The following is a 23,114-nucleotide window of genomic DNA, read 5'->3' as shown; positions in this document are numbered from 1 at the left end:
CGCCACCCCCCCGAGGGAGGGGCCGGGGGCCGCGGCGAAGTTGCTGCTCTTCATCGCCAAGTTGGCCGGAGAGTGCGGGGCGCGCCGGCGCCATCCCGGGGGGCGCGGGGGGGAGAGGGGGGGGACGGCGCCCGGAGGGCGGGGGGGGGCAGGGAGGAAGAGGAGGAGGAGGCGAATCCGAAAGGTGGGATACTACACCCTGCTGGCGGCGGCGGTGCTGCTGCGGGCCGGCCGGGGTCCCCCTGGCAGGACCTCTCTGTGAGGGGGAGGACTCTTCTTCATAGGGGGAGGGTGCCGGCGCCGCCGCTCCTCTGGGCCTCCCTGTCCCCCTCTTCTGGGCGCCTCTCTCTCTCTCCTCCTCTCACTTTCTTTAAGCTAAGCGGGGAGTGGAAGATGGTAGGTTGCTCCCTTCTCCTCCTCCTCTTCGCTCGCTCTCGCCTCTGTGGGGTCCTTTTCCTTCCCCCTCTCCGCGGGGGGCTCCTCCTGCGGCGGGGAGGAGGGAGCGGGCGGGGAGGGCGGCACGAAGCCGAAGAGGCGCAGGAGGAGAGAAACTGTAACACAAAAACAAGCCGAGAAGCTGAACTCTTCTTCAATCCCATTCACCCGGCCCGGCCGCAGCACACCGCTCGCCGGGATCCCTCCGCCGCCGGCCTCCCTGCCTGCCTGCCTGCGGCGCGCTCCCGACACGCCGCCGCGCGCGCCCCCGCCCGCCCCGGCCCGGCCCGGCCCGGCCCGGCCCGCCGCTGGAGACCCGCCGGGGAAGCGGGGACCAGCGGGCCCACGCCCACGCTCCCCCTCCCCGTTGCGACGGCGGGACACCGCGGGCCGGGCCCGGGCCAGGGCAAGGCGGAGAGCCAGGAGGGCGGGCTCGGCGGCTTCTCCTGAGGGGGGACTACTTGACGTGTCGGTGCGGCGAATTTATTTCCCTTTGCCTAAGGAACGGGCTGTGCTGCGGCCCCCATTGCCTAGGGAAAAAGCCCGGATGTAAAGTGAGTGAAACTAAAGTAGAGTGAAGTAGGGCACCAAACTCTGCCGGAGCAGCGGCGCCGCCGGCCGCGGCCGCGGGGGGCACTGGGCGGCCGCACCGCCCCGCACCGCCGGTACCGGGCGGGCGTGAGGGCGCGGGGGCCGGGAAGAGCAGTGCGGGGGCGGCCGCGCGCCAGCCGAGACCCCCCCTCCGTGCGCCCCCCCCATATACACACACATACATACACACACACGCACACCCCTCCCTCCCCTCCCCTTCCTTCCCCTCGCCCGCCCGGCCCGGCCCGGCTGCGCGGGGCTCGGCGGGGGCGGCGCGCGGGTGCGCGCACGGGGCCGCGCGCAGGAAGCGGAGAGCGGGGGGGGGGGGGGTGAGCGCGCGCGCGCGCACGGGCGGGAGGAGCCGGCGCGCGGGGCCCTGCCGCGAGGGGCTCCGCACAGGAAGTTGATGCAACAGGGCCGCGGGAGGGGGGGGGGGGGGTGCGGGGGGCGCGCGCAGGAAGCGGCGGCGGCGGGAGGGAGCGCGGGAGCGCGGCGGCCTCATCCCCGTGGATGGGGCGCGGATGCGCCGCGGCCCGTTCGCCCGGGCCAAGAGCCTCCCTCCCTCCGCTCCCTCCCGCATCGCCGGCCCTGCCATGTTATTTGAAGGAATAGCGCACTCGCTCGCCGCGCGGCAGGGCAGGCAGGGAGGGTGTTCCCTCCTCCACCTCGCCGTTCACGCAGCGGGCTTGGCTTATTTATTTATTAACTTACTACTCTAGTGCCGGGCGATGCTGCCATTTGCTTTCGTGCGAACGGCGGCGCATCAGCCTTCTCTGCTTTTTTTTTTTTTTTTTTCCCTCTCCCCATTCCTCTTCTAATTCCCCTCCCGGGGAGGAAGGAAAAAAAAAAAAAAAAAGGCAACAAAATCTAACCATGGAGAGTCAGAAACTTTCATGGGCAGGTTCAAAGCAAAAGGAAGTTAACACGCCATGGCTTAGAACGTTTCTGCGGTACTCGTTGGCGTGAAAATCAAATAAACGTGACTTCGGCTTCGGGCGCTCCTCGGTGCCTCCCCCGCACCCTCGGGCGGTCCCGGGCCCGCCCGTGCCGGCCGCTCGGGGACCACGGCCCCCCGGTTCCCTGCCATCGCACAATGAGCTGCTGGGGGCTGCCCGAACGCCAGCAGCCAACCCCGGCAGGGTCAGTCCTTATCTGCAGTACACTAGATTAAGTTACGGGCATGCCCCTGTGCCTCTTCGCCTTCCGAAAGTCTCCAGAGTCTCAGAAATAACTTTAAAATCTCGCATTTCTGTCGGAGCTACCATTGCTAAAGCAGTGGGACATGTTCTGGACGCCGCGGGATTTGCATTAACTCTCACGAAAAGCCGGGGTTTGATGCAATGCAAAACGGATTTTTTTTTTTTTTTAATAGCCTCTTTCATCGCTTTATTCCTTCGAAGTGCTCACAAGTTGTGAAGAGAAGTAAGTGTTTGAGTTATCTCTGCAAATGCTTCAGGAAGCCACGATGAACTCTTTTATATTGTGAAACTAAATCCATAAAGCAGTCATGATGAGTAACTCGGGGACGAGTCGTAATTGGGCAGAAACGCACAGTTTTATCATCTGGAGGATTCTAGAGGGCTCAGCCTGAGTGAGAACTTACAGCAAGGTTTCCTCTCAACTGCAAAAAAGAGATCTGTAAGCCATTGTTTACTTAATAACAGTTAATTTCCCACTTCTTTTCCATCAATTGGTTGCCAAGTTCTGTGTGATTTAATTGTGAACTTTACAACATTTAGTACCCTTCTTAAAGCTGTAGCTCCTGGACTCATACAATTATGCAAGAAACTCAGGCTTGCTTTTATTTTAATGAAGTTTCTAGCCTGTGGGTTCGTGGATGTGACCTTAGAGGCACAAACCTTAAGTGCACAAAAAGGAAAAGGTATGAAGCAAATTGAGTAATCCAAAAATGCCTTAATTTTTTTTAATGTCATATTGGGTTTTTCTTTTTGAGGCAATCTCTTCTACCCCATCTTTTTTTTTTCTTTTTTTTCCTTTTTTTTTTGTCTTTTTTGCAAGCCAGATATGATACTAAACAGTAGGGTTGATAGAATACTAAGAGAAGAAAAACACAGAAATTATATCTGGGTCCTCATCAAATAGTTACTGATAGATGCACAGTTCATGGGATATCAGGTAAGGTCAATGTGAACAGGACTACCAAAAATCTAGCAGCCATCACAGTAGATCTTTCAACGTGTCCAACTGTGACCAAAAATGTTTTGGTTAGTATAACTAAGATATTAGATATTACATCATTTATAATAAATATATATTTGTTTTTTATTTCTTTCTATTTCTACAGCCTTTGAATTGATCAAGTGAGCCTGGGCTAAGCTCTGTTACTGTCAGATCAGCTTGTAGTTTGCTGTGATTTCTCCTGTGGCTGGGGCATCACCCAGCCCCCTCCCTTCTTTGCCCTCCAGTCTCAAATCCGTAACCAATTTTTAAACCACCCCCTGAAAATCCCAGCTCCAATACTCAGATTTTCCCGCCTCCGTGTAAACTTTTACTACCAGCACTTTAAGCTGTAGAGGCCAAGTGTTACAGCCAAGACAGCCTGGATTTTGATTTTACCTTCAGTTAGTTTGAAGCAAGGAGTCAGCTTACTCTGAAAACAATCAGACCAGAGTTGCTTTTGTCCTTCAGATTTTTTTGATAGAGGGACCAGAAGAGTAAATAAATGAGTAAAGCCGGTTTATTTTACTGTTTTTTATCTTTCTAGTTAACAAGCAAGTTGAAAGAATCTAGAATGAGTGATTTCAGTGTTATTAGAGATTCAGCATGTTTATTTTGCTGAGGAGTCAATACACACAGCCTAAAGTTTGTTTTTTAGAGATGAACTTTGGACAAAGTTCAAAGGAAAAAAAAAATCATCAACTGTTACTGTAGATGCACGCAGAAATTTTTCATGGTTTTCTTAGAACTCAGACCATGGTGAGAATTTCACACATTGCCCACGGTGATCTCTGGGTCACGGCAAGGTAGAGTGGCTAAGACTATTTTCATAAAATTGAATTGTGAAATTGTTAAGGTTGAAAGGGACCTTAAAGGTTGTCTAGTTGCACCTCCCTGCCATGGGCAGGGACACCTTCCATTAGACTAGATTTCTCAGAGCCCCATCCAATCTGGCCTTGAACACTTCCAGGCATGGGACATCCACAGCCTCTCTAAGCAACCAGTTCCACTGCCTTGCCATCCTCACAGTGAAGAATCTTTCTCTAACATCTAGTCAAAATATACCCTCTTTCAGAATAAATCCATTATCCCTTGTTCTATCACTACATGCCTTTGTCAGAAGTGCTTCTCCAGCTTCCTTGCAGATTCCCTTTAGGTACTGGAAGGCTGCTATAAGGTGTCCTCCAGGCTGAACCAGGCTGTCCTCTCAACCTTCACATGAGAAATGCCTTCTGATCATCTTCATTGCACTCCTCCAGTCTCATTCCAGCAGATCCACATCGTTCTTATGTTGAGGACCACAAATCACTCCAGCTTCTCATAAGGTCCCATGAGAGCAGAGGGGCTGAATCCCCTCCCTTGCCTTGCCGGCCATGCTGTTTCTGATGCAGCCCAGGATGCTGTTGGCTCTCTAGGCTGCGAGCGCACATTGTTGGGTCATGTTGGACTTCTCAACCAGGCTGAGCTCAGCAGTTTAAGCCACAGATCTTTATTATCACAGACATGCCAAAAGTCTTTCCTTTAAAACCTGCACATGTGCACTACTCCTTTGTTCAGACTTGCAATGCTGAAGAGGAGTGGTTCCTGCTTCTGCTACTTAGCTTCACTTGCACATCAGCGAAAAGGTCCCCCATTTGTGTATATGAAGAATTTACCTTCTAGTAGCATGAGAAGTGGTTTCATATACTAAATGGAAAGCAATGCTATCATCAGATGCACAGCTAAATGTTTGAATAAACTGGCTGGGTTTGTATATTGGCTCTATAGAGATATCTACCATGATTTCCTTTCAGTGAAAGGAAATCTTGCTAGAAGCTTAGGGGGAAAAAAATCCTCCTTTGTTTGTTGAGTCTGTGCACAAAGTTGACCCACACACCTCTGCCTCTGAATGTGATGTTTGTGCTGCTTATCAAGTCATAGTTCAGTTTTTGTCTGGGTTTTCCACTTTCTGCTTGATCACATCACTCTGGATGCTCATCCAGTCCCATTTGCCTAGTTTTTATCCTAAGAGCACTTAGAAGTACAAGCCAAATCCAAAGCCTTTCCAAAGTTAATGGAAAACTCATAAAACTCAACAGGATTTGATGAGAACTTGTAAGAAGCTGCTAGATCTTATTTGTCATTGAATATTATTTCACCAGTTTGGGAGAATTTCAGAGAAAGAAGAACAGTCCACGTAAAGTATTAATGCATGGGCATCTCAAGAATAGTAGTCATTGCTAACAGTTAACGTACCAAGTGTTCAAAATAAAAAGTTACATCAGAACATGCTAGCTTTGCTATAGCCAGCCCATCTTGCAGTGCTGTTTGTTGAAAATATTTAGAACAAAATCTGAGAAGATATTAGTTAACATGCAGAAACAGTCTTCCTGCAACTTTTGTTAAAAGGAATTAGCAGCAAGTGCACTGACAGGTCACAGATTAGTTCTCCACAGGTTGACAGTGGAAAAGCCATATAACACCTTCTGTTCCCCTGGTTTTCAGCCACAAAACTACCTTAAAAACGAAACCAAGAGTTAGTTACTTGCCTATTGCTGTTCTTCACTGTGCCTTTGTCAGGAATGCTAGATGGCTGCAACTAAGAGGGGAGATAGCCTGTGCAGCTTAAAAACAAAAGCCATAAGACCATTTCAGAAAAGACGTACCCCAGCCTAGGAAAACAGTTGGGAATCTGTCTTTCTCATCAGTGTTTGAACACAGGGTTATCTTGGCAGTAGGATGCAGGCAAAGTGCCTTCTACAAGCAAGTATCTTCCCCTTCCCAGGTCAGGGAAGGATAGGGCATCACTCACTTCCAGGCAATAAGGAAAATTAACCAGACTGTTTAGGCCACCAGTTGGGGCCAGAGCCTGAAAACATAACGTGCATGAGGCACTCGCCATTAAGGACATCAGCCTAAGTGGAAACTGCATTGCTTAACATAACAACCTCTGACTTTGACAGTGGATTTTTGCTTACAGCAGCAAATGAAGCAGACCCCTGCTTACCCTGTCTCATCCCAAAACTACTTTCTTACTTGTCTGTTCTCAGTTGGTCCAGCCAGGAGTGGTGCAGCTACAAATTTCCCTCTCCTGATTGCTCTGCCTGGGAGGCAGCTAGGGTGAGCTAAAAACAGTCACGAGACTGCATTGCCAAGGATCTATATTCAGGTAAAAGTAATTCAACATTTAAGCTGCCCTGTTGCTTTTGTAAAATTCATGTTCTCCAGGCTGCCCTCAGCGGCTGAGTCAGGGAAGGCCTGTCAGCACAGCACAACATTGTGTCTGCAGTGGGATTTCACTGGAGATGCAAGCTCTTCTGAGAGCTCTTCTTGAAAGGAGACTGTCCTGCTGTCTCTTCCCCTGATCACTTACTGCTTTCCTTACCAGAGATGTTATTTCATACAGAAAGCAGAGGACTGTAGCTCAGAGGGGTAGCATGGCCTGTTGCATGCATAGGAGACCTTGGAGGACTCACTGCTGTCTCATACCTGACATCTCCCAGAGCTCTTCTTCCTTGGCTTCCCTCTTAGGCTTTCAGTCTCGTTAAGGTTTCGATATGTAAAGTCAGGAAGATTGTCAGCTCCTTATCTAATCTGACCTCCAGCAAAACACTATTTCAACCAGTACTTCTGTATCAGATCTGCAATTAGGGTGGGCCAGAGAGCATTTTACCTTTCACAAGCCATTGCTTCCTTCTTCTGAAAGTGCATCTGCTTTCAGAGAGGCTGGTGATGTTGCTGCTCCATACTGAAGGAAGATCTGAGAAGCAATACTATCTCTGGGGGTCAAGAGGGATGGGTTTCCTTGGCCTTTTTTTTTTTTTTCCGTTCTCCTTAAGTAGAAGTGAGCAGTCATAAAGGGGACGCTGCTCATGGCTCTCAGGTGGCTGGTCAGGCTGACTAAGCATGGTTTCAGATCCTGTACACTGTTTAGAATCACAATGAGCTAGAGATTTTGTGCCAAGATGCAAATGGTCCAGGGAAAGGATCCTCATTTTTAAGCCAGCAGCATGAAGTATCCTAGGAGCAATTGCAGTTCCATTATCAGATAAAAGAAACTGGTTTTGACTCATTGTCCTTTTTGTTGAACAGTATAATGCCCCCTAATTCAAGCTGATATGTTGTAATATTGGTCACTCTACTAAATTTTTCAGCTGGCAATTGTTGGACCTTTAGTGATTAGGGATATCTAGTCTCCATCAAAATGCCCTTTTCCAGATGCTTTCAGTAGAATTCTTCCACTTCCATTTTTGAGGAACTTGGAGGGGGAAAAAAAGTAGAGTTGGAAAACAGTGGATGGAAATGAAACCACTGAGTATGTTTTCAAGGACTGCTGAAAGGAAATGACAACTTTTGTAATGAAGCATTTCAGCATGTCACAAACCTGATAAGCAAATAGAAATGCAGAGTGGTAAACCAAGGGCATGAGCCACAGACCAAGACAGCAGCTATCAGGATGTATTGTAGGCACATAGACATCTCAACAGCCTCCCACATGCACAGAAATCAGACATAGTGACAAACAGCAACAAAAAAAAAAGTCAATTTTTGTAAACAATAAAACACCAGTAGAAGGAGCATCATGTCTTTTTAGTCCTTTTAGGTATCAATGGTCATTTTGGCACCTTGAGGAGAGACATCATTACACAAAGTCTGCTCCAAAGTCCAAGGAACGTACAATGTTAATAAAAATATATAAAATTTAAAAACATACAATGATCACTAAGGGGAAGGGCAGGGAATCAGAGGACCTAAGGAAAACTACAGGATGATAGTTAAGTAGTTAAGTACATCAGGATGTTAAGTACTTCAAATATAAATACTGATTGTGGTTTTCAAAAGTACTTCCATAAATTTGTACCCTAAACCCTTCAATATCACTAGATACATAAAGAGCCTGGAGTTTGAGTGGATGGAACATCTGAAAAGTAATTCAGTTCTCTAAGTATTTAATTAAACATGTATTTGAGCCACCAGTTTGGGACTACCAGCTGAGCAGCATCTTGTCCTATAAAGCAGCAAGAGCATCAGTGTTTGAAAGCAATAAAAAAGTAGTAAGCTTTGAGAAGTATTAAACTACTGGAATCTTGTGTATTTATTACAGGTTGCCTTGACTTTACCGTGCTGAAAAGTAGCCCAGTATAGGTACAGGGACAAGGGAGGGAAGATGAGCTGTGAAACAACTGTTATGAAGGGATGGGGAAGGGGGATCTAGGAGCAGAGCTGTGCCTGGCTTTGCATGCAAGAATAAGAGTTAACAGTGACTCAATGGACAGAAAGGTCAGTGGTAGTACAGGTATTCAGAGTGAGTTTTCATAGCCTAACAATAAATAGTGTTAGTCACCTCTAGATTATCTGGAATTAAGTGTATAATGGATAAAGATACCCCTGAGATGACTGATGCTGAACTAGCATGGGCTCACTCACACTGCACTGTGGCACACAACATTGCATCTTCTGAGAAGCTGTGGCACCTCTGCCATCACAGCCTCTGGAGTCACCAGTCATTCCTGATGTCACAACACCTCCTTCTCCAAGCTTCCTTGGCTGTTTCTGGGTTTCTACTTTGACTGTGTTATCTCATCTTGCTGCTTTCTGGGATAATCTGGAGTTTAATGTAGCTGGTTTTTGAACGGAGTGAGATGGGGCAAAGTAAAGATAAAAAAAAGTCAATAAACCTGATGGAGAGGGAAGGCATCTGCAGAGTGAGACAGTGCCCTTTTTATTTAGTCATGTCTTACGCTACAGATACCACATCATGAATTCAGAGACACATTTTTGTAGAGAGAGGTCCTCACAGATATTTTATTTATAATTGATTTTAATATCTTCCACTCAAGTCTTCTGTTGTTTGAGTGATAGGCAAGTTGCAAAATATATCACTCAAGACTTAGGGAATTGGGCAATTAAACATATTTGTGTGTTCTTTGTGTTCAAAATTGATTAATAACGGTAAGATACACCAACATCGTGCTTTTCAGCAAAAAGACAGTTAGATAATGTCAATAAATTCACAAATCTCATTGGCATTGCTTCCGTATATGAAGAGCACACATAAGCATAAATGTATTTTTTTTTTCTCACTAGAAGGAACAGTATGAAAAGATTGTTTCTTTCAAAACTCTTATTATGCTATTGAGTAGAAATCATAGAATCATAGAATATCCTGAGTTAGAAGGGGCCCACAAGGATCAATGAGTCCAATTCCTGGCCCTGCACAGAAGAGCCCCTGTAATCGTACCATGTGCCTGAGGATGTTGTCCAAACACCTCTAGAACTCTGTCAGGCTGGTGCTGGGACCACTTCCCTGGGGAGCCTGTGCCAGTGCCCAAACATCCTCTGGTTGAAAAACCTTTTCCTAATATCCAATTTAAACATCCCCTGTCACAACTTCAGGCCGTTCCCTTGGGCCCTGTCACTGGTCACCAGAGAGAAGAGATCAACGTCTGACCCTCCTCTTCCCCTCATGAGGGAGTTGTAGACTGCAACAAGGTCTCCCCTCAGTCTTCTCCAGGCTGAACAGAGCAAGTGACCTCAGCCACTCCTCATACAGCTTCCCCTCCAGACCTTTCACCATCTTCATTGGCCTCCTTTGGACAATCTAGAATAGTTTCATGCCTTTCTTATATTGTGGCACCCAGAACTGCCCCAGCACTGCAGGTGAGGCTGCCCAGCTCAGAGCAGAGCAGGACAATCCCTCCCTTGCCTGGCTGGCCATGCTGGGCCTGATGCACCCCAGGACACACTTGGCTCTCCTGGCTGCCAGGGCACTGCTGACTGTAATCCACTTTGTGTCAACCAGGACCCCTGTGTCCCTTTCCTGTGGCACTGCTCTCCAGCCTTTTGCTCCCCAGTCTGTCCACACAGCCAGGGTTGCCCCATCTCAGGTGCAGAATCAGGCATCTGCCCTTATTAAACTTCATATGGTTGGTGAATGCCCAGCCCTCTGATTTGTCAAGGTCTCTCTGCAGGGCTTCCCTGCCTTTCAGGGAGTCAGCAGCTCCTCCCAATTTTTAGTATTACTGGCAAACTTACTAAGTATGCCTTTGAGTCCTGCATCCAGCTCTTTAATGAAGATGTTGATAAGCACTGGTCCCAAGATGGGGCCCTGCAGAACCCCACTAGTGACCAGCTGCCAGTCTGATGTCCCCTCATTCACTAGAAGCCTTCGTGCCCAACCTGCAAGCCAGTTGCTCACCCATCACATTGTGTGTTTATCCAGCTGTGGGCTGGACATTTGAAGGATGCTGTGAAAGACAGTATCAAAAGCTGAAATCCAAAAAGATTACTTCAGCTGACTTCCCTTGATCCACCAGGTGGGTTTCCTTGTTATAAAAGGGAACTAAGTTTGACAAGCAGAACTTTCACCGTATGAACCTATACTGGCTGTGGCTGATAACCATGTTGTCCTTTAGATGTTTTTCAATAACTCCCAGAACAATCTTCTTTGTATGATTATGCCATTTTTAGGTCATGACAATCATGACATGACATATTTTAATTAGTTTGTCTTGCAGTAGACTTGGAAATACCACATGGAATTTCAATAAAAGCTTATGATAGTTTGAAAACATTGCAAAGTTCCCGGTCACCTTAGTGTCACTGGTAATATCAGTGGGGCTCCTGAAAACATTCACTCGGTGCTTGCCATCGGTTAGGTAGTTAAACAAGGAATTGGAAGTTATCTGAAGTGTATAAATGTCAACAGGAGTTTGTATTTTGTCTATTTATGAAGCTATATTATGCACCCACCCCCTCAGAGCAAGCTGAAGGATGTTGTTTCAAAAAAGATATGCTAGAATTAGAAAAGCAACAGAAAGGATAGGGAATAACTTTCACGTTGAGGAAAAAAAACAACCTGGTGACTAGGGCATTTCAGATGAAATAAGAGAAACTGAAGACAGAACATAAGAGGCCTGCTAAAGGTAGAGCAGCATGGAGAAGGAAAATCAGGAGCAATCATTCACCATCAAGTTGCAAGAGTAAGTGGTACCGAGTGAAACGTTTAGACAATGTTTAAAACAAACGAAAAGCAATACTTTTTTGCTCAATGCATAATCACATTTGGAACTCATTGGTGCAAGATTTCATGGACCTTGATAGTATAAATCTGTTCAGAAAGGCATGAAACAAATCTACTGAAGGATGCAACATCTGACTCAGCAAGCACTTTTACCAATGATTGCCAGAGGCTTACAGGGGAAGATCCTTCTGGATACATCCCATTTCCTCCAATCCCCCTTAAACATCTGAGTTGGGACATTATAAGAGAAAGCCTGCTCTAGATGACCCACCTTTGGTCTCCTTCAGTATTGTCACTTTTATGAGTTCAGGAATACATGAACCAGTAATATTTCAGTGAAGGAGAAAAAAATCAGTGCAAGAGGCTTTTGTATTCATGAATGCCCGTGGTATATAGAGTTTGCTCTTCACTTGAATAAAGTGAAACTTCTTGGTCTGTGGATCAGGTTTTTTTCTTCTGAGAATGAAAACAGACCTTACATTGTCTTTCATATCACATTTTTTTGAATGAGACGAAGTTTATCTTTTAATAAAAACACTGTTCTGAGAGGAATCACATGAAGGGGCTGTTTAAAAGCTGTGGAGGAAATGGACTGCATGTCCCTACTAAACCAAAACGGCTTGATCCTTGATCTCCACCACTGTTTCCAGGCAGCCAGTGCTAGGCAGGAGCCAGCCTGGGGACTGCCCAGTGGTTCTGGTGCCTGGTGTGGCTCTGCTGGGCTTCTGAGGTGGGCTTGTAGTCATCTACCAGCACACTTCCATCCCAGGTAGCCTCTTCCCTGGAGGGTTGGAGATCAGGGCCAACCCACACAGCAGCTTCCACTTAGGGGCCACTGCTACAGTGAGAAGGAAGAGGAGGAGAAGGAAGAGAAAGAATAGAAAGAGTTCAGAAAGCATAAAATCTTGAGGGTTTATTTCCAGGCATGACCACATCTGTCTGTAAACGGCTTGGTGAATGTGTATGAAGTATCACTGGTCCTGCTGAGGTGCACAAGAGAAAAAGGATGGCCACGGGGGACTGGTTTGCTGAAAAGTCACATCTCTTTCCAAACCCTTCACCCCCAAACCATATAAACTTAGAAGAGCAGCAGATCCCTCATTCCCGAGGGAACATCTGAAGGTGAAATGTCCTGTACACAGCACTTCCAAGACAAAGTAACAGTGAAGTTCTATTTGCAAATATCTGTATGAAATTTGAAGCTTCCAGTTTGGACCTAAGAAAAGGCTTGTGTGCCTTTAGCTTGTTGGTGTTTTTCAGCAATACTGGTTGATTTCATAATATATATATTACCTTCACAACTTGCCCTTCTTTATCCTTAGACCATGGCAACAACAGCACTACTAAATATAATATTGAGACTTGGCAAAATATATTTTTATCTCCCTAGTTTCACATGAACCATGTCTTCCCTTGGTTGCATGGGATACTTGCAGCTTTCTAGAGCTTCAGTATGAGCAAAGCTGAACTTAGAGGGCCAGAGAGTATGCCAATGGATACTTCCAGGGAATTCACTCAAGAGTTTAAAATCCTTTCAGGAATGTCTTCTGGCAAAGATGAGAAGACTGGTCATTAACCTTGATGGATAAAATGAGAGACCTCAAACTCTGCATGCCCTCATGGAGAAGAAATACCTCCTCTACAGATTCAGATAAATATTCAAGGAAAATATCAAAATACATAAAACCATTTCCCAACCATAACACCCCTCAGCAATTCTACTTTAACCTAGAACTGAAATTAATTATTCCCCAGAAACAAATGTTTTCTGCTATTTGTAAAATCCCAAGGGATAGGAAGTTAGTCCCCTTCTACCATGGAATCCTTAGAGGGGATCAAATAGCTTGTGTTTATTTATCTTTACTAGCATAACCAGCTGTCAGTGGATTATCTCCTTCTGTCATCGATATGGCTTCCTTTCACCATCAGGCAGCTGCAGGAGCAGCAGAGATTATTTTTTCCCCTGATTTTTGGCTTGTTAGTTAATTGTGTCTCTCACTTTTGGTTGAGGGAGTGAACTACTTGGTGGGGAATCTGCCCCTAAGGCCAGTCTGTCCTGCTTCTCTGCTACACAACTGAAAAATTTAGAAGATTATTCTTTGTTTCAGGGATGAGACTAAAATGGTATAATCAGATAAACAATAGCATCATTTTAGATACAGCTGCCCCATAGATGTGCTTTGAAATGATACAGGCATGGGACCTCATGGTTGGAAGTGGGGGGATTTTCCACTGCAAGGTAGGATTGTCCCAGATGTACAATGTTGACCACAGTACAGCAGCATCGATACCTGATTCAGATGAGAATGATTTGGCACTGTACACATTTTTTGGCACAGTTAAGGAAAAGACTATTTCCACCCCTAGACACTTAATATACAGCAGCAGCCCTTAGCTCAGTCTGAATCTGCATGCAGAGAGAAAACACGCACCTGCCTTTCTGCTACTGCCACCCACAAACCTGGGATTAACATTTGCAGGGGGGATATGCCTGTGCTCAGCACAGAGTGTGCAGCATTAGGATTATTCAGATATGGGCCTTATCTTCACCTGGCAGAAGAAACTGAACAGTAATAAGGAGTCCTCCACAATGCCAACTTTCCACATTGCCCAAGCTTCTTTCCGCATTGCCACAGTTTAATGCATGCAGGAAGCTCCATTCTATTGACTTCAGGTGGGACCATCCCTAGCTGGGTCACTTTGAGGGAGACCCCACGTGGTGTGAAGTGAGAAATGTCCCTGTGATGCTTTATGAGGATCTAGGATAACTCAGCAGTGTGTGCACTGGAGCGGGGTGGTGCCTGAGTGGTACACCTGCATTTGGAATGCTCCACTGTAATTTGAAGACTGAGATTCCTTTGCATTTTAAGGTGGGAACAGGTCATCTCAATTACAAGGGTACTGAGATGCTTCTTTTGGGACCAGCTGAGGCGACTCAGTCCCAGGGAGATGGATGATGCTTCAAGAAAAACACCTCAGACTGCCACAATTCAGAAGTGTCCCTTAAGCCTCCATTTGGGGTGATGTGAGACATCTCAGTTTGGCATTGACAGGACACCTCAGATTCACTGCAGAGCACTGATTCTGTGAGAGGCACATAGGGGGCACTCAACGTTCAGGGACCTCTAGATCTGAGTCCATTGGCCTCAATATGCCAGTACTGATGTTAAGGATACAACCATCTGGATGGGGAGCTAGCTTGAGGAACATCACTTTTTGGAATGCAGGACTGAATGATACAGAGGGGACCAGAGAACTTCAGTTCGTGAAGGAGAACTTCAGTTTGTGGAGGAGAAGTTACCCAAGGGCACCTCCATGGTGCTGCCAGGATACTTGGATATGGTGGGCATCAGAAAGGCAGAGCTTGGAGGTCTCTGCATATCTGGATCTGGGAGGGTACTTTGCATTTTAGATGCAAGACACAAATGGTGCTGAGCACCACCTCCCCTGTGTCTCTGGCTTCTTAATGTGGGAAGATCCATTATGCCTTCATCCTCTGTGAAACCCCTGATCCAAACAGTACTTCTGGCAACCTCTATGCAGTTGGTGGAGGGAGTGTAGGAAAATATCCAAGTTTGTATGGGCTTTCTGTGTCTACACCCAGGCTTCATGGGGCTTGGCCAAGGGGTGGTAAACAGGCCTGAGCAGCATTCTTGGGTATGGCAAACTGGTGGTGAAAGCCAAGAAAGTGGTTAGTATTGCATTAGTTCCTGTGCTGGAGAGCAAGGTGAGGGCTTGCAAGCTACAGTGAGGCTCAGAAAATGTCATGGTGAGGAGTGTCATTCCTGACAGGCTTCTTGCTTTAGAGGTCTGATATTATGGCTAATTCTGCGTGCCTCACTACAGTAAAGACATTGTAGCTGGAGCAAGTCCAGAGAAAGGCAGCAGAGCTGGTGAAGGGTCTGGAGCACAAGCTGATGAGGAACAGTTGAGGGAGATAGGGTGTTTAGCCTGGAGAAAAGAAGGCTCAGGAGGAGCTTTATCACTCTCTACAACTATTTGAAAGGAGGTTATAGTGACGTGGGGATCAGCCTTTTCTCCCAGGTAACAAGTGATAGGACAAGAGAAAATAGCCTCAAGTTGCACCAAGAAAGGTTTAGATTGGATATGAGACAAAAAAATTTCACTGAAAGAGTTGTAAAGCATTGGAAGAGACTGCTCAGAGAAATGGCGAAGTCATCATCTCTGGAAATATTCTAAAAACATGTAGATCTAACAGCTGAGGACATGGTTTAATGGTGAACATGGTTGTGGTTCTAGGTTGATGGTTGGACTTCATGATATTAAAGGTCTTTCCTTTTTTCCCCCTCTCTTTCCCTTCAGACCTAAGTGCAAGGATACTTCTACATTTAATTACTCTCCTCCATGAAATCTCTCTTCTCTCCTGTCTCCTAATGCATATTCTCTCGCACATCCTTCTGCTTCCCCTTGCTCTTGTGTACATGCTTTCCTAGCTTTCCATCTCTTCTCCCCACTTCTTCCTTGACGTTTTCTTTCCTCTCCTTTTTGCTGCCAGTATCCCAGGGAGTGTCCCTTCCTGCCTTGCATTTCCTCCAGCCTCTTCCTTGCTCTCTTGCAACTTCCGTGGCTCCAAGATTTCTCTTCCTGCTAGTGCCCCTCTCCAGCCCAAAAGTCTCCAACTCTCACTCTTTTTCTGGGAAGACCGGCTTGAGGTATCCTGTGAGGGTGACAAGCCTGAAAGGAAGGACTTACAATGAGAAATCGTGAAGAACCAGCCACAGGGAAAGCTGAAGAAGTGAAGTGTGTAGGAAGAAAGTAAAAGAAGGGAAATGAGACCAGGGAGGCAAAACCAGAGAGAACTAAGAGTCACAAATCTCCCAGACATGGTAGGGGGAGAGAAAAAACAAAATAAAACAGCTGGAAAATGCAGCAGAAAAGATAAGGCTGTTCCTAGTTATCTAGTGCTGTGGCAATGAGTCAGAATCAGCGAGTTTCTGATCTCCTACTCAAATGTAAACAAATATTCCTTCATCTTTATTGCAGTGGTGCCCAAAGGATGCCAATCACACAGCACAGCAGGTTTATTTGCACACAAGAGACCTCACAACCCCTGGCAGCACTTCTGCTGTAAGGCAAAGTCAAAGAGAAGGAGGAGGGTACAGCATACCTGCAAAGCTGTCAGGTGAGTATCAGGCTGGGGATTAATAACTGGTTGAGGTTTTCCAGAGTTTTTTCCCCACCAAACCCGAACACATGAGGATTACCTGCTGGAAAGATGACATGGTTTGACCTGCTGCAATACTGCCCTGTAGAGAAGGAACTGTGGGTCTTGGTGAGCAACAATCTGTCCATGAGCCAATAGTGCCTCTGTGACTAAGAAGGCTAATGGTGTCTGGGGGGCATCAGAAAGAGCATTGCCAGCAGGTTGAGAGGTGATCCTACTCTACGCAGCCCTGATGAAGCTTCGCCTGAAGCACTGGGTCAGTTCTGGGCTTCTCAGTACAAGTGAGGCATGGAACTCCTAGAGCGGGTCCAGTGGAGGGCAACAAAGATGATAAAGGGACTGCATCATCTCTTTTACAAGGAAAGACTGAGAGAGTTGGGCCTGTTCAGCTTCAGGAAGAGACAACTGAGAGGGGTCATCATCAATGTCTATCAGTATCTGAGGGGAAGGAGTCAGAGGATGGAGCCAGGCTCTGCTCAGTGTTACTGAGCAACAGAACAAGAGGCAATGGGCAGAGACTGAAACACAGGAAGTTCCATGAACATGAGAAACAACTTTACTGTGTAGGTGACCAAGCATTGTAACAGGTTCCCCAGAGAGGTTGTGGAGTCTCCTTTCCTGGAGATAGAAAAAAGCCATCTGGACACCATTCTGAGTAAAGTGCTCTTGGGTACTCTGCTTGAGCATAGAAGTTGGACTAGATAACCTCCAGTGGTCCCTTCCAACCTTCCTGATTCTGTGAAGATGCTTGCCCACAGATGAGCCAGCATGGCCACTCTGGCAGGAGAGCCTGGCCCTCCCCAGCTCTGGTCCTTCTCTTTGGCCCAAGATATATCAAGCAGCTAGATATTCTGCTCTTCTGCCCTTTGCTTCCTGTAACTGAATCCTACACAGTTCCAAATAACTCTTACCTTGTGTATTCAGTAAAGTTTAATCCCCATGTTTAGCTATGTTAACTGGAGAAAAGTGCTAGACAGACCCTTGTTAAAGATTACTGTGTTCTTGGACTGTGAAGTCTGTAAGTTCTACTGATTTTGCTCATCTCTTTGGACCCAAACCACATGAAAATAAATAGTTATGATAAAGAGGGATTGCCTTTTCTAGGTACATCTTGCCTATATCTGACCATATGTCATTGTGAGACTGCTTCACCCTTTATATTTGTCAGGAGAAGCTAAAGTAAAGGTTGTATTAACTGCTATTTACCCTTGTCCTGTGGTATGCAGCCAGTGTGAAATTCAAAGACAATTCAGAATGCTGTCACCAGTCCTACTGATGGTATTTTGCACTCCCTTTATTTAGCACAAAGCAAATTGTACTTCAGGTGCTTAATTTTTTTCAAAAAATTAAGACACTAAACATATTCAGCTTTCAACGTTCCATCCCTCTGATGCAGTGGCTCTGACTTCCAGGGGGATGCCTTTCTAGAGACGTTTGTGCACAGCTGCTCACTGTACAAATACACCCTTAGGATCCACTTGTAGTGAGTACCCTCCCTTTAAATCCATGTGAGTCGGTTGTGAAGCAGAAGGGTCACTTAATATACTTTGGTCGTCTGCAATCAGTCTCTGAAGTGCAGAAAGTTTCCTTTGGCAGCACAAATCTGTTAGCTCCATCAGCAAAACAGAACAGATTGAAGCTGCTGGCACTTAATACATGTAAATTGTCAGGAATTCCAAGCCACCCATCCATATCAGCTCTTCTGAAGGCTGTGCCCCATGTCTCTCAAATTCAGCATAGTCTTGACCAACTCTTGTTGACTATTTCTGGCATGAATTAGGGAAGTCCTTACATAGATTTTAGCACTTGAAGGAATCACACCTGTTGCAATGCTGTATTTCAAACATTAGCAGAAAACAAGTAAACCAAAGTGCAAGAAAAGTGATCTGCATTCAAATATTCCCTTTTCCAGTGACTTGCTGCTGGTGCACTAGCCAAATCGCTGGATTTCTCTGCCTCCTCTTCCTTATGCAAACAAGGGGAAGTGATACTTAGTCATTATTAGAACATCCAGGGATGCAAATTACTGTGTCAATGATTACTGTTTGTTCTCAAAATACATGCCGTTTCCCTTTATCCCATTTACAACACTGGATTAGTCACTTCCAATATTACAGAATCATAACCATTCATTCCTTCAGAGAAAGTACTAAAAAAAAAATTGGTCGCTGATCTCTGAGAGGTGGGCCACTATTTAACCCAGATGTATGTGGGATCAAGTTGCTTAGATACTGGAGTGATGGAGGATATTAAGCACAGAGGTGACCAATAAACAGCACCAAAAATTGCATAATATAATGAGGATATAGCAAATGCTTGTCTCATGTAACATCTGATGGCTAATGAGTATTTGTAACTCATCTGCAAGAACAGCTTTACTTTCTTGCAATGATACTGATTGCATCAGGAACTTCATAGTAGTTCAGAACAGTACATAAATTAAAATCATTAGACTGAGGGGATACACAGCTATTAGCACACATCAGCATGCTTTCTTGAATGTGGATTTTACAAAGTAGGAAATATCTTCAAGAATCTACCTACATCTTCGTGGTTTTGCAAAGGCGTTTTTTGCTGCTACGTGTGTATTAGTGCCAACTTCTCCCTTACTGAATTTGGAATTAAAAAAAAAAAGCCCTGATCTTTGACTATATATTGTTGTAGCAAGGGAGGAAAATGTCTTATTGAAGCTTGCTGGAATTTTGAATGAGCTTTAATCACGGAGATACTGGAGACAATTACTCAGGCTGTGGCTACACACAAAATTGCAGCAATTGAACTGAAGATTGGAAACTGATAAAGCAGTTTAAGCCTGTAAAAAATACCTTTCTCTGCTTAGGTCAGCATGGGCCCCACACACCTTTCTTTGCAGGTAAGGAGCAAGTAACAGTTGTCATTCATCTTGATTCTTACAAAGTTTGAACACTATTCCACACAACATTCTCCTAAGAAAACAAAGAAAATACAGTTTAGATGAAAATTTTCATAAAGTCGGCGCCTGTCTGGTTAAAAAAAAAAGCTTTAAAACGCAGTTTTCTCTTGTTCTCTGTCAGACTTAGAGAAATTTTCAAATGGGATCCTTCCAACATCTGTGTGGAATCCATTTTATGCAGTATTTTCATTAACAACCTGTGACGAGGGAATAAAGAGTACTCATAAAATCTGCAGACATCATCTAGCTGGGAGAGGATGCAAACAGTTTGGCGGATGGACTGAGAATTTAAAATGATGTTGCTAAATTGGAGAAAATCAACGACTCAGTAAAGAAAAGTGCAAAGTGCTACACTTAAGAGGAAGAAATCAAAAGCACAAAGAGAAAATGGGGACTAAGTGGCCAGGCAGCAGTACTGCGGAAAAGCAGCTCAGGGTGTCAGCCATGAACTGGAGTCAACAATATGATGCTGTTCCCAAAAAAAGGCTGAGCTACTGTGGGGTGCTGGGTGCACAATGCATCAGATGACCAGTTTGCTCTTCCTGGCCTGGGGAATGACAGACACAAATGGAGGGTTTCACAGCCCAGAAGCCAACCTGAGAAGAGGCTTTGGAAGACTAAGGAGGTTTGTTTAAGATGGGCAGGACTAGAGAACAATACAGTAACCATTGGCTTCTCGCTGACTGCTAGGAGTGGGACGAATAGAGGCTTCTGCTTCAAAACAGGGACCCTAGGAAGATGTGGAAACCCCTGCCATTTAGGCATAAGGGTGTGAAGTCACAGAGCTGCAGAGGTGGCCGTGCAGTGTCCTTCACCCTGCTGTGACCAAGTGCATCCAGGGATGCTGTAGGTAAGATCAGCCCTGACAGAGGGCAGCAAATGTAGAAGGCAGATGGAAACAAGCTCAAGGCACCTGCTCAGGGTGGCCATGGCTGAATTACGCCATCTCAGAAAGGAAGACAAAATTACTTACTTTGCTGTAAAGTCTGCAGATGCCAACATTTGACAGTGAAAGCAGAGCAAATTCCTTCTGCCTACCAAGTTATGGAGAAACCTTGTGGCAGCTGACAGTAAAAGGCCATTAATTATGTCCCTGGCCTTTCTCATTGAGCCATTTCTAAACATGCTGGTGAGGAGATTCTGGGAGGCTTCCAGGAGGCAATATAAAGTGCCCAAGTCCAGTCCCTGCTTGTCTGCCTGTATCCATGTGGACAGTTTTTGTTTCAGTAGATACTGGTCTCTGTTGTGATTTAAATGGGAAAAAATTGACAGTATTTTCCTCCATGTTTTCAATTTTCTCTAGAGCTGGCTGCATTTTCTTCAAATACCAGAGCTTTGAATTTCATTGAGGAAACAAGAAAACAAAAAATGCAGAAAAATTCTGAAATCCACTGAGTTTTTCACTCTGTTTCTCAACCAGGAGAAGAAAAGCCTAGCTAATGCTAAATGACAAATATGGGTTTGCCAACCTCCACTGGCCAAATCGAGTAACTAATATCTCCTTTCTTTTGGATGAAATGGGATTAGCAGATACATATTGGTCTTGAAAATCAATCAAGAAACATAGGATTCTCGTAAAAGTTGGGAAGTTGAGAAGCTCCACAGAGATCCATCATTACTTAGGAAGCTGTGTCCCCTGCAGCAGACCATAGCTGGAAGGATGTGAGAAAACTGAACTATTCTGCTTGCTGTGGAGTGGGGTGAAGAGGAACAAAGAGCACTGTGGCTGAGCAGGCAAAGGGATAGATGGGCATGTAGTGGGAGTTGAGACTAACTGGACTTGCTGCATGACACTGAGGAAACTTTTCACCTGTCCCTGTGCCACAACATCTCCAACTATAAAGTGAGATGAGTCTAGCTTTTCCTTATAAATAACTCTTAAGTAACTTTATTTATGAATGACTTTCCTTATAAATAGCTTGCCTTATAAATAGCTTACATGGCAAACACTACACAGGACATAACGGGCTCTGTGGCATTTTTCATAATAAACACATTTCTAAACCCAAATAGCTCAGTAAAACAGTTACAGATGCTATGCTACTTAAGGGAAGCATGTGCTTTCAAAATATGTTGTTAGTATAAAAACCCAATTCATTGGACTGATTTAAATGTATTAGCAAACATCTAACCTGCAGTAATTGCAAAAATCTAATTACAAAAATAAAATTATTATCAAGGCAGCCCTCAATGTTCATGATACTGCATCTATTTTATACAGAAATTCATAGTATCTGAAGCATCCCATAAAATAAACAAAATAATGGCTAACTAAAGAAGGAGTTGTTTTTTGCAAATCTTTTGGGTTAGAGTTAAAATAAGTAACTTTACCGATTAGTCACAGAGTGTTTGCTTACTCGGGCTGGAAGCCAGTCCATGTCAGCACTCCCTGGAGTAAATCCATGTGTGACAGCCCAGTGTCACAGAGATGCCCCAAGTGACAGTGACTAAGAGTGCAAAGGGGTGTCTTGTGATCCCAGTTCACGTGCACATAGGGCAAGACCCACATCTTCCAACACTTACAAAGACAAAAAAGCTGAAACCTCAGACTGAGATGGTTCGCCAGGGAAGCTGCTTCACTTGAAAGACCCCACCTGCCCCCCTGTCTTGAAACATTCTTGCCAGTAAGGGGATTCTTGTATGGTGGCGCTTCTCCTCTACTTACAGATTGCAGTTTATATGCTTGGTAATGCTTATTGGTGGCCCCAACATGATGCCATTTGTTGGAGAAAATAAAACACATCAGTCCATTTTTTTCTTTCTGCCAATGGCCAGAAAATGATGATTAGCTGGGAAATGCTTAAACATGCATTGGCAAGCCAGTGCCTCTTTGCAGTATGGATACTTTGGGATTCTTCATGACTTTGGGGCTTCAGAAGACAAATTCACATCAAGGCCTCCCTTTCCATCATCTTCCAGGAACTGCTTTTCAGTTCTGAGAATTACCAGGTGCCAAGACTGGTAGCTGAGGTGGCTGCTGGTGGAGCAGGCAGAGAGGATCAACTTGACCTGGTTAGCAGGAACCTATTGATCTTGTCAAATATTTCTGACAAAGCATTCAGTGGTTTCGTTCCAGTTAGGGTCAAAGAAACCTTCCCTTCCACAGGATAAAAAGGTCTCACTTAAATTGTCTTGAGGAAACTGGGAAGTTCAGTTCTCCAATCTTGTCAAAACAAGGTCTTCAACCAGGTGCTCCTGGTACCACCTATCAATAGGACCATTTCTCTGTACAGGCAGTTGTTTGTGAAACTCGGCTTAGCCCTTTCATAACACCTGCTTAGCACTTTCCAAGAGCCATTTAGCACTTAGCACAGCAAGAAATATGTGGCCAAGGACATGGGAAAAGAAGAGGGATATATTAGGGCCGACTGCTGTTCAAGGGAATTTGCTTATTAAAGTAGTTTATAGTATCGGAAACAGTAATTGGGTACTCTTGTGGGCAAAAAAAATCCCCAAACATCCTTCCAGGGATAAATTTCTCCAGACTCTGGTTCTGACTTCTTTTTAACCAAATCAAAATCTGCAGTCACTGGAATCTATGTCTTTGTTCAGTATATAATTTTTTGAACTCAGTTGCCATCTTCTGAAGAACTTATCAATGTTCCAGATACTTCCCACCTTTAAATAAGTATGCACTACAACTGAGAAACTGCCCATGGAATATCTGTTAAAAGGAACAGGATGTTAGGTGAACTGTTCCAGGATAAGCTGCTCCTGAGCAATGTTTCTATCATTGTCAGCTCTGGTGTCCATGATTTGGACTTCAGACTGAAGTCTTCTGTGTCTGATGC

The 23,114-nt window shown here is 45.3% G+C and overlaps 1 protein-coding gene and 1 long non-coding RNA gene across 11 annotated transcripts in view; one reads left to right on the top strand and one right to left on the bottom strand.

The window, feature by feature from the left end:
• The window catches only part of PHF21A (PHD finger protein 21A), a 126,238-nt gene extending 125,775 nt beyond the window's left edge, over positions 1 to 463 (bottom strand). For 8 of the 9 annotated variants that reach the window (XM_014881861.2, XM_088166924.1, XM_088166916.1 and 5 more), the window contains exon 1: positions 199 to 463. The gene's annotated coding sequence lies outside the window, so the exon portion shown is untranslated. The remainder of the gene's footprint in view (positions 1 to 198) is intronic. The other variant, XM_088166912.1, reaches the window with a different exon arrangement.
• A 390-nt stretch (positions 464 to 853) lies between these two features.
• Positions 854 to 21,587, top strand: LOC148223309 (uncharacterized). Of its 2 annotated transcripts, XR_015804425.1 has the most exons (4): positions 854 to 989; positions 2,399 to 2,664; positions 16,211 to 16,349; positions 20,627 to 21,587. It is a non-coding gene; the product is annotated as an uncharacterized LOC148223309 (long non-coding RNA). The 2 variants fall into 2 exon arrangements; XR_015804424.1 differs by lacking the exon at positions 20,627 to 21,587 and having other exon boundaries at positions 16,211 to 17,473.
• Positions 21,588 to 23,114: the final 1,527 nt, after the last annotated feature.

This window comes from Sturnus vulgaris, chromosome 6, assembly GCF_052056855.1.
Source record: "Sturnus vulgaris isolate bStuVul1 chromosome 6, bStuVul1.hap1, whole genome shotgun sequence".
In the NCBI taxonomy this organism is placed as follows: domain Eukaryota; kingdom Metazoa; phylum Chordata; class Aves; order Passeriformes; family Sturnidae; genus Sturnus; species Sturnus vulgaris.
Note: the sequence above shows the minus strand (reverse complement) of the source record. Positions and strands in the feature narration are given on the sequence as shown.